This window comes from Oncorhynchus clarkii, chromosome 2 (assembly GCF_045791955.1).
Source record: "Oncorhynchus clarkii lewisi isolate Uvic-CL-2024 chromosome 2, UVic_Ocla_1.0, whole genome shotgun sequence".
Classification (NCBI taxonomy): domain Eukaryota; kingdom Metazoa; phylum Chordata; class Actinopteri; order Salmoniformes; family Salmonidae; genus Oncorhynchus; species Oncorhynchus clarkii.
In genome coordinates, this window is record NC_092148.1 from 25,598,375 (window position 1) to 25,608,237 (window position 9,863).

Genomic DNA, 9,863 nt, shown 5'->3' on the forward strand with positions numbered 1-9,863 from the left:
TTCTTCCAGAATGGTCCAGTATTTGGCTCCATCCATCTTCCCATCAATTTTAACCATCTTCCCTGTCCCTGCTGAAGAAAAACAGGCCCAAACCATGATGCTGCCACCACCATGTTTGACAGTGGGGATGGTGTGTTCAGGGTGATGAGCTGTGTTGCTTTTACGCCAAACATAACGTTTTGCATTGTTGCCAAAAAGTTCAATTTTGGTTTCATCTGACCAGAGCACCTTCTTCCACATGTTTGGTGTGTCTCCCAGGTGGCTTGTGGCAAACTTTAAACAACACTTTTTATGGATATCTTTAAGAAATGGCTTTCTTCTTGCCACTCTTCCATAAAGGCCAGATTTGTGCAATATACGACTGATTGTTGTCCTATGGACAGAGTCTCCCATCTCAGCTGTAGATCTCTGCAGTTCATCCAGAGTGATCATGGGCCTCTTGGCTGCAGCTCTGATCCTTGTATGAGCTGAAAGTTTAGAGGGACGGCCAGGTCTTGGTAGATTTGCAGTGGTCTGATACTCCTTCCATTTCAATATTATCGCTTGCACAGTGCTCCTTGGGATGTTTAAAGCTTGGGAAATCTTTTTGTATCCAAATCCGGCTTTAAACTTCTTCACAACAGTATCTCGGACCTGCCTGGTGTGTTCCTTGTTCTTCATGATGCTCTCTGCGCTTTTAACGGACCTCTGAGACTATCACAGTGCAGGTGCATTTATACGGAGACTTGATTACACACAGGTGGATTGTATTTATCATCATTAGTCATTTAGGTCAACATTGGATCATTCAGAGATCCTCACTGAACTTCTGGAGAGAGTTTGCTGCACTGAAAGTAAAGGGGCTGAATAATTTTGCACGCCCAATTTTTCAGTTTTTGATTTGTTAAAAAAGTTTGAAATATCCAATAAATGTCGTTCCACTTCATGATTGTGTCCCACTTGTTGTTGATTCTTCACAAAAAAATACAGTTTTATATCTTTATGTTTGAAGCCTGAAATGTGGCAAAAGGTCGCAAAGTTCAAGGGGGCCGAATACTTTCGCAAGGCACTGTACAACTGCTTCCATCAGCAGCAAACCTGGGTGCACCTGTTTTAGTGTCGTGGTTGGAAAAAGGAAACGCAAGTTTTTGCTACAATTCAAGCTCAAAGAGCTTCAGCTTCCTGTCTGCAAGACCTGATGCTATTAGCATGAGTGCAGAAAAATCTATACAATACTGTATCATCTTCTTGTTAAATAATAGCCAACCTTTAACAAAGGGACTGCCAAATGGCGGCATTAGCATGAGGTGTGACTTAAATTAAGCTGTTAAGTGAAAGTGGATTATATTTGTACACACTGACCTTTGGGCTGAGATAACCGGCCATCAGCAGCCTCCTGCCTGGCTGCTGTGTGCTTTTAATCAGCTGTTATTTTTCCCAGAGAGAGGGACATTTGCTGATAGACTACCTTAACCCACTGCAGATCAATACTGCAGGAAGCCTTTGTGATGCATATCCAAACAGGCCCTCTCTCTTCTCTCCACCACACTGGCTGGCGGGAGAGGGAGAGTCCATCAAATCAGTTCCTACATCCAAACGGGGCTTGTCTTCGGCACTGGAGAATAACCTCATTTCATTGTCTCTTGTTTTTTTATAGGCACTGGAGATAACATTCAAGTGGAAAGTGGAATGGACTGAAAAATCTAGTGCAATGCCCTCTGCGCCTTTGACAATACCCACTCAGCAGCGAATTGACAATCTTTATGAGCTGTGAAAAGCATTTTTCAGCCATTTTTATTATATCGACAGCCCACGGTCATAAAAAGAGAGTAAGAAAGTCTCTCTCTAGTCATGTTATACTATATTGTAGTTACAGTACCTGTGTATCCAGGTTGATTATTCTAACCAATACTTAATCTAATAGTACACATTGAACAGATGGCTTTTATAATTTAAGATTAATCTAACTCCTATAGCTTTGTAACAGTGGAGGCTGGTGAAGGGAGGATGGCTCATAGTAATGGCTGGAATGGAGTGAACACATGGAAACGTGTTTCATTCTAGCCACTCCATTCCAGCCATTACTATCCCCTCACCAGCCTCCACTGCTTAGTAATTATTGGCAACTGGCTACTTGACGACATTGATGGGATTTAAAATGCAGCTACAGTTTTAACATGTGGAGTTTCTAGTAAGGTGTATTTGTTCTTGTACACATTAGTGTCTAAAAGCTGAATTGCAGTGTATATCAGGTGTGTAATACATCAGAGAAAATACAGTATGACTGAAGCTCTTCTAGCCTACTCCAATGAGGTAAAGTGCACAAATGAATCAAAAACGACATGCCAACATCAGCAGACAACATCTGAAATGCAATGCTACTTACCTCCACCCCCTATCCTTCAAACATTATGCCTGTACTACACACGTCTCAAGAAATGAATTCTGAAATTAAATTCAGGGACACACGTCGAATGGCAAGTGTTAACAAATCAATCAGCTGGTCAAACATGAGGCTGGTTTCAGAGGCCGTATCTCCCCCTATGTGGAGCCAAGGCCCGGGTCTCTGAGTCAATATGAGCCGGCCGAGGCGGTTCGTGTGATGAGGAGGGAAGCCCTGTCAGACAAACAGACAGAGGGACTGATAGACGGATGGACTGGCCCATCCCTGAGCCTTAGATTAGAAAGACTCTCAGGCTGCATGTAGGGGGTGCTGTGATTATGCCTGCAGGGCCTGTGGGCTCCAGAGGCGGTTAGGGTTTAGAGGCAAGCGGGGGAGAGGACTGGACATTCAGCCAGGGACTGTGACCCCTTTGACCTTGCCAGAAGGGCAGCAAATGTTTCCTAGCTGATTAGCGGTTCTTCAGCAGAGCATCGTGGCTGATGTTAACCCTTTGCTGTAAGGTAAAAGGAACTGGGGGAGTCTCCTCGGAATATAGACGACATGGTATCTGAGCATGACTATGAACAATAACAACAATCTGAGGGAAAGCCTGATATATATTGATTAAAGTCTGCAAAAATAAACAATAGGGGAGCTGTGAACTAAATTAGAGGAAAACACACTGAATACCTCTGAACTAGTATAAATTATATGTATTACACTAGTATATAAAAAACATACTATACCGTAATTTGCAATTTGGTAGTTTTGAAAACGACCACAAGGGGGCGATAGGTTGCTGCAGAATGTGATGAGACTCAGGCCTAGATGATAAAGGATGCAGTATCTGTAGATCTATGTGACTATTGACAAATACTTCCATGTACTTGCACCAATAAACAGGTTTCTTTCTTTCTCTACTGTATTCACTTCCAACTGCACTACATTTCAATCACAAATAGAACTCTAAAATGATTTGCTTTGTGGTACCATAGAAAGCACTGTATGCAGAGTGATAGTCTATTCCTATTTGATTTGCATAAAATAAGTTAAATAAGATTCCATGTGAGCAGGTGTTTTCAGGGAGAACAGATTCTGAGATTGAGTATGTGTATATAGTCAGTGTTGAGCAGTAGTGTTACCTACTTGAAACAGATGCTCAAAGCAATGGGATGTGCTTCCATTGTGATCCGAGTAGACAGCTGAATTGTTTACCAAAGGCCCTTTCTTCAGTTCAGGACACTTACAATGGCTGAGTTCTGACACTGAGGATTTCTGAGGGAGTGGGAGGGAGGAGGAGGGCAGATTGAAGGGAGAGCTTCTGCCTTGTACCCCTTTTCTCTGTGCTCAGATGGACCTCACCCTCCCCCAAAGCCACCGGAGGGCAGGGGTTTAAATGTCACGCTTGGTCATCAGAGCGCCCGGCCAGGCTCGTGTCTCTGGGGGGAACACGCCAGGAGAGAAAGGGGAGGGAGGGAGAGACACTTGCCCTCACCATTGTCCATTACGATAGGCATGAGCTGCTAACTAACTCCAAATCAAGTGTATCCTCTCGCCACGTGAACTGCCTGTCCAACTTGGTCAAACACAATGCTTTAAGCCTTATGAAAAAGCAGTCTTGGTCATGGTACGTTTGGCTGAAAAGCTTTAAGGAAATCGGATGTATATTTGGTCAGCAGGTGCATGAAAAATGCTCTATATGTCACCTGGAGCCTTTGAGATCTCTCTGCACATTGCACTCTAGCATGTCCTTAAACGAGACAAAAATCTATGCAAACTTTTCCGTTGAATTACATTCAACCCGACTTGGAAATGTAAAAGACTAACTTATGAGACCAACTTCAACTTGAAATACAAGCAATGGACAAAATATATGAGTGGCTGGTGACTTCACCCTGGCCAAGGTCTGAGGCCACTCTTTACCCACTCACAAGATTGAGTGTTTCATGTATCTATTTGTTCTAAATAGTGGCACACTTGACCTTGGGCGAGATGTGTGTGCTTCTAACATAGCCGAGAATCATCCCTCTGTCAGGATCAAGGGAATGACCTTGAACTGCAAGCACAGGCGTAGCTGAGTGCACAAACTCATTTAACTCCTGGGTTTGCTATCGACATGCTGTAATCGTTAACATTGCGGATGATGAATAACTACTGACTGCCGTACCTACAGTACCCAAGGCTAGGCAGGGGAACGCATGCTGATGGTCAGATGACTTGGGCGACATCCCTTATACCAGTTTTATAGAGCCACGACAACAGGGCCAGCACAGATCTAACACACAGTAAGGCCCTTGAAGGTGTAGGCTATGTCTTCTTTTTTGCATAACAGTAGAAAACTGGACCTACAGTGCATCCCACATGAAAATAAACTATAGTGTATGCTACAGTAGGAATGTTTTTGCTGACCTTTTTAGTATTTATTGTAGTATACTGTAGTATTTACAGTTTACTATAGTATAAACACTATAGTGAAAAATAATAATAGTATATACTATATTATAAACTGGGTGGTTCGAGCCCTGAATGCTGATTGGCTGACAGCTGTGGTATATCAGACCTTATACCACAGGTATGACAAAACAGTTATTTTTACTGCTCTAATTACATTGGTAAAGAGTTTATACTAGCAATAAGGCACCTCAGGGGTTTGTGATATATGGCCAATATATTACAGTTAAGGGCTGTGTCCAGGCTCTCCACATTGTGTCGTGCTTAAGAACAGCCCTTAGCCGTGCTATATTGGCTATATACCACACACCCTCAGGCCTGATTGCTTAAGTAACGACTGTAGTGCTTTTGCGGACTGTGGTATGCAGTAGTATTTTCTATAGTGTTTTTTGCGGACTTCCGTATGGTATACTGTAGTATTTACGGTAGTGTTTTGGGGGACATTACTGTAAAACAATTTTTGCTTTTTATTATCTTTGATATAGAAGTGGTGGCTTTCTCCTTGAGGAAATCTACTAGAGAAATATTCCATAACCTGTAAGTAGGTAGGACTGGGTTGTGAAAGGGTAGTTCAGAGATTCTGAAACTTTCTATAACCTGTAGGGAACAATATATGGGTGGTGCAAATTGGGTTATGGGCGATGGGAATGGGCAGGGCATATGCAAATTAAATACTGTACTATTTACTATAGTTTAAAAAAAATGTTTTTGCAGACTGTAGTGTTTTTGCTGACATTTCTGTAGTAATTATTACAGTGTTTTTTTGTGGATAATACTGTAGTGTTAACTATAGTATTCTACAGTATACTACAAATTCGGTACTAAGTACTATACATGATCGAGGGATAGTAGTGTGTAGTATAGTATTGTACAGTATACTACAGAATTCTATAGTAAGTACTGTAGTATTCTATAGTAAACTGTAATATGTTCAGGAAGTTCCATTTACATGTACAAATGAAGTTGAGCAGCTGAAGTTTAGCACCAGGTTCTCACTTTGACAGCTCTCAAACACAATCTGCTGGAGGGAGAGAAAAGTTTGACTCCTTGATTCTCCTTCTCTCCCACATGCCGAGGCCCGGGGAGGCTGACTTCTGCCCTGGTAGCATTTCCTCCTCTCCAGGCTGAAGGGTTTTCATCTCAGCGGGATGCGAGGGCAGACACTTTCCTCCTCTTGCTCCCTCCTCCCATCCAGCACGCACAAACACTACAGTGATTTCCATTTCTGTTGTAGTGTGTGGAGCTAACAGTAACCACCCGCGGCTGAGCTAGCCGCCCAGATAACGGCAAGTATCCAACACAGCAATGGAGACGGCATAGGAAGAACCCCTGAGACCTGTCTGGACCCACCAGTCCTGTGGATAGTGGATACATCCCCAGTTAAGTGTGTTCATATGACACACACTCAGCCTTTTGCTCCTTTGTGGAGCATGGACCTCAGGCTCAGCTACTTGGTGTCAGAACCGTGTCACAAAGCACAGAAGGCCTACAATATGATGAATTTGACAAGCCACTCTAGCGTGAAGCTTATACACTCTTATAAAAAAGGTTTTGTAAAGGGTTATTTGCAGAGGGATAGGGTTCTACCAAGAACCATTTTCATCTGAAGAACCCTTTTTGGAAGATGAGGGTTCTTTGTAAGGCAAAGCGTTCAACCTAGAACCTTTCTCATCCTAAGAACCGCCTTGGGAAGAAGGATTCTTTGGAAGGCAAGAAGGGTTCCACCTAGAACCCTTTTGAATCTGAACACGTTTTCATTGTATTTTTTTATTTTAAATTTTAAATAGTGCATAAGCATTAGTGTTTATCTCAATGTTTAAACTTTAACGCTTCAGAGTTTATTAAAGGATAGGTATGAGAATGTTTTAAACTGTACCTACAGTTCCTTCGGAAAGTATTCAGACCCCTTGAAGTTTTCCACATTCTGTTTTGTTACAGCTCTGTTCTAAAATTGATTAAATTGTTATTTTTTTATTCTCATCAATCTACACACAATACCACATAATGACAAAGCAAAAACATGTTTTCTAAACATGTTTGCTAAATGTTTGCTAATTTATAAAAAAAAATATTTAAAAAAATGTCACTTTTATATATACGTTTTCAGACCCTTTACTCAGAACTTTGTTGAAGCACCTTCGGCAGCGATTACAGCCTCGAGTCTTCTTGTGTATGACGCTACAAGCTTAGCACACCTGTATTTGGGGAGTTTCTCCCATTCTTCTATGCAGATCCTCTCAAGCTCTGTCAGGCTAGATGGGGAGTCTGGCTGGGCCACTTAAGAACATTCAGAGACTTGTCCCGAAGCCCTTCCTGCATTGTCTTGGCTGTGTGCTTAGAGTTGTTCACCTGTTGGAAGGTGAACTTTTGCCCCAGTCTGAGGTCCTGAGCCCCCCTGAGCAGGTTTTCTTCAAGAATCTCTCTGTACTTTGCTCTGTTCATCTTTGCCTCGATCCTGACTAGTCTTCCAGTCCCTGCCGCTAAAAAACATCCCCACAGCATGATGCTGCCACCTCCATGCTTCACCGTAGGGATGGTGCCAGGTTTCCTCCAGACGTGATGCTTGGCATTCAGGCCAAAGTGTTCAATCTTGGTTTCATCAGACCAGAGAATCTTGTTTCTCATGGCCAGAGAGTCTTTAGATGCCTTTTGGCATCATGCACCTTTTACTGAGGAGTGGCTTCAGTATGGCCACTCTACTATAAAGGCCTGATTGGTGGAGTGCTGCAGAGATGGTTGTCCTTCTGGCAGGTTCTCCCATCTCCAAATAGGAACTCTAGATCTCTGACAGAGTGACGATCAGGTTCTTGGTCACCTCCCTGACCAAGGCCCTTCTCCCCCGATTGCTCAGTTTGGCCGGGCGGCCAGCTCTAGGAAGAGTCTTTGTGATTCCAAACTTCTTCCATTTAAGATGGAGGCCACTGTGTTCTTGGGGATCTTCAATGCTGCAGACATTTGTTGGTACCGCTGTCCAGATCTGTGTCTCGACACAATCATGTTTCGGAGCTCTACAGACAATTCCTTCAACCTCATGGCTTGGTTTTTGCTCTGACATGCACTGTCAACTGTGGAACTGTATATAGACAGTTGTGTGCCTTTCCAAATCATGTCCAATCCATTGAATTTACCACAGGTGGACTCCAATCAAGTTGCAGAAACATATCAAGGATTATCAATGGAAACAGGATATACCAGAGCTCAATTTCGAGTCTCATGGTAAAGGATCTGAATACTTATGTGAATAAGATATTTCCGTTTTAAATATCCTGAGTGTTGGTGTTAGTAACCAAAGGTGAGAGTGATTGTGTCATTTTTACTCTGTATAGAGTAAAACACTCAAAACCATTCCCAAACCTTCTTATATTTCCCAGCTCTATAGCAGGTTGATTTTTAGAATAGGTTGTTTCAATATCTGTGTTTTTGCATGTACATTGATTGATTGATTGATCTTACACTACACAAAGATAAATAAGATACACTTTTCTAAACTAATCAAATATGTTAGTAGTTGGACTGAATGCACCCATTACTGAGATGGTTGTTTCAGTTGAGATGGTTTAATTAGTCTCTTTTATCAATCTTCCCTACCTTGGCAGTCATTCTGAATACAGGTTGCGATGGTGGTTAAATGTTCAGGTTGTTGGATATCCTCACTGGCTGGATTCCAATAGGAATTAGACATCACTTTGCAAGCCAGCACAATGGTCCTGTGTGGCTCAGTTAGTAGAGCATGGTGCTTGAAAAAACATGGCTTCAATACCCATTGGTTAACCATCATTAAATATGTTTTTTTAAGTATGAAAATGTATGCACTCGCTACGGTGAGTCTCTCTGGATAAGAGTATCTGCTAAACTACTAAAATGTAAAAAACTCTAGTGATGTGACCTGCAGGCCAGATGTGGCCTGTAAACCATGAGTTTCATAACACCACTGTGTTAGGGTATAACTAGTCCCTCAATGAAAGGCCTTATGATATGTGTAAGGTATTGTCATAAATTGTTTCATTTTAAAGGCTACTAAGAAAGGTGGAACTGTTCATAGAGGGTTCTACCTAGAACCCTTTACAGAGGGTTCTATGAAGTACCCTACATCTATGAAATACCCTACATTATAAGTAAAACCCTTTGCAAAGGGTTCTACCTAGGACCAAAAATGGTTCCCCTATGGGGACAATCCGAAGAACCCTGTATGGATCTACTTAGCTCCTTTTTCTAAGATATGGCTTGGTCACAAAAGTTCTATCTAGAGTATATCAGGCATACAGTGCAATCTAACCATTACAATTGACCTGTAACATGTGGCACAACTACAACTAAATTGTGGCTGAATTATTGATACAACAGTATACACAGCATTAAGAGGGGGCATGAAAGGAACCAACATGGGAATGGTCAGCTAATTTCATATGGGAGCCTGAGGGTGCATTCCACCCAGTGAAGACCAAACATATTGACATCTCTGTGTGGGGAGAGACTGTATATATGTCAGGTTGGTGCTGGACTATAAAAAAATGTTTGTTTGGAGACCAGATGAATTGTGAAACAGTACAAGGCTATAGTGTATTGGTTAGGGCAAGGTGTTTTTATTGAAGGTGGTTGACCATCACCAAGCTCATTGGCTAACATTTCTAGAAGTGTCCAAAAGCCTTTGTCCACTCTGCACTTCCATTTCCACCTATCTAGGAATTGTGATGACCGTGCCTCGGGGCGACAGAGACACCTTGAGGAGCGCCCACCTTTAAATCCGATGCTCCATGACTTCAACCATGACCCCTGGCTGGGGGGGATCCCTCAGGCAGGATTTAAACGAGCTCCCCCAGGTCCGCTGCGGCTCCTCTCACGCCATTACGTTTAGAAGAGATTAATAGACTTTTATTTAGCAGTTGGTTAAATATACCCATTCGACTATAGAGAGACGATTTGGGTAAATGGATACACATTTGGGTGAATGCACCCTGACTGTAGGCTATGCGTAAATATTGAGACTAAAGAAATGGGTGATTATGGAGTGGCTGTGACAGAATGTTGAGGGCTGCGCGACCATTATTCT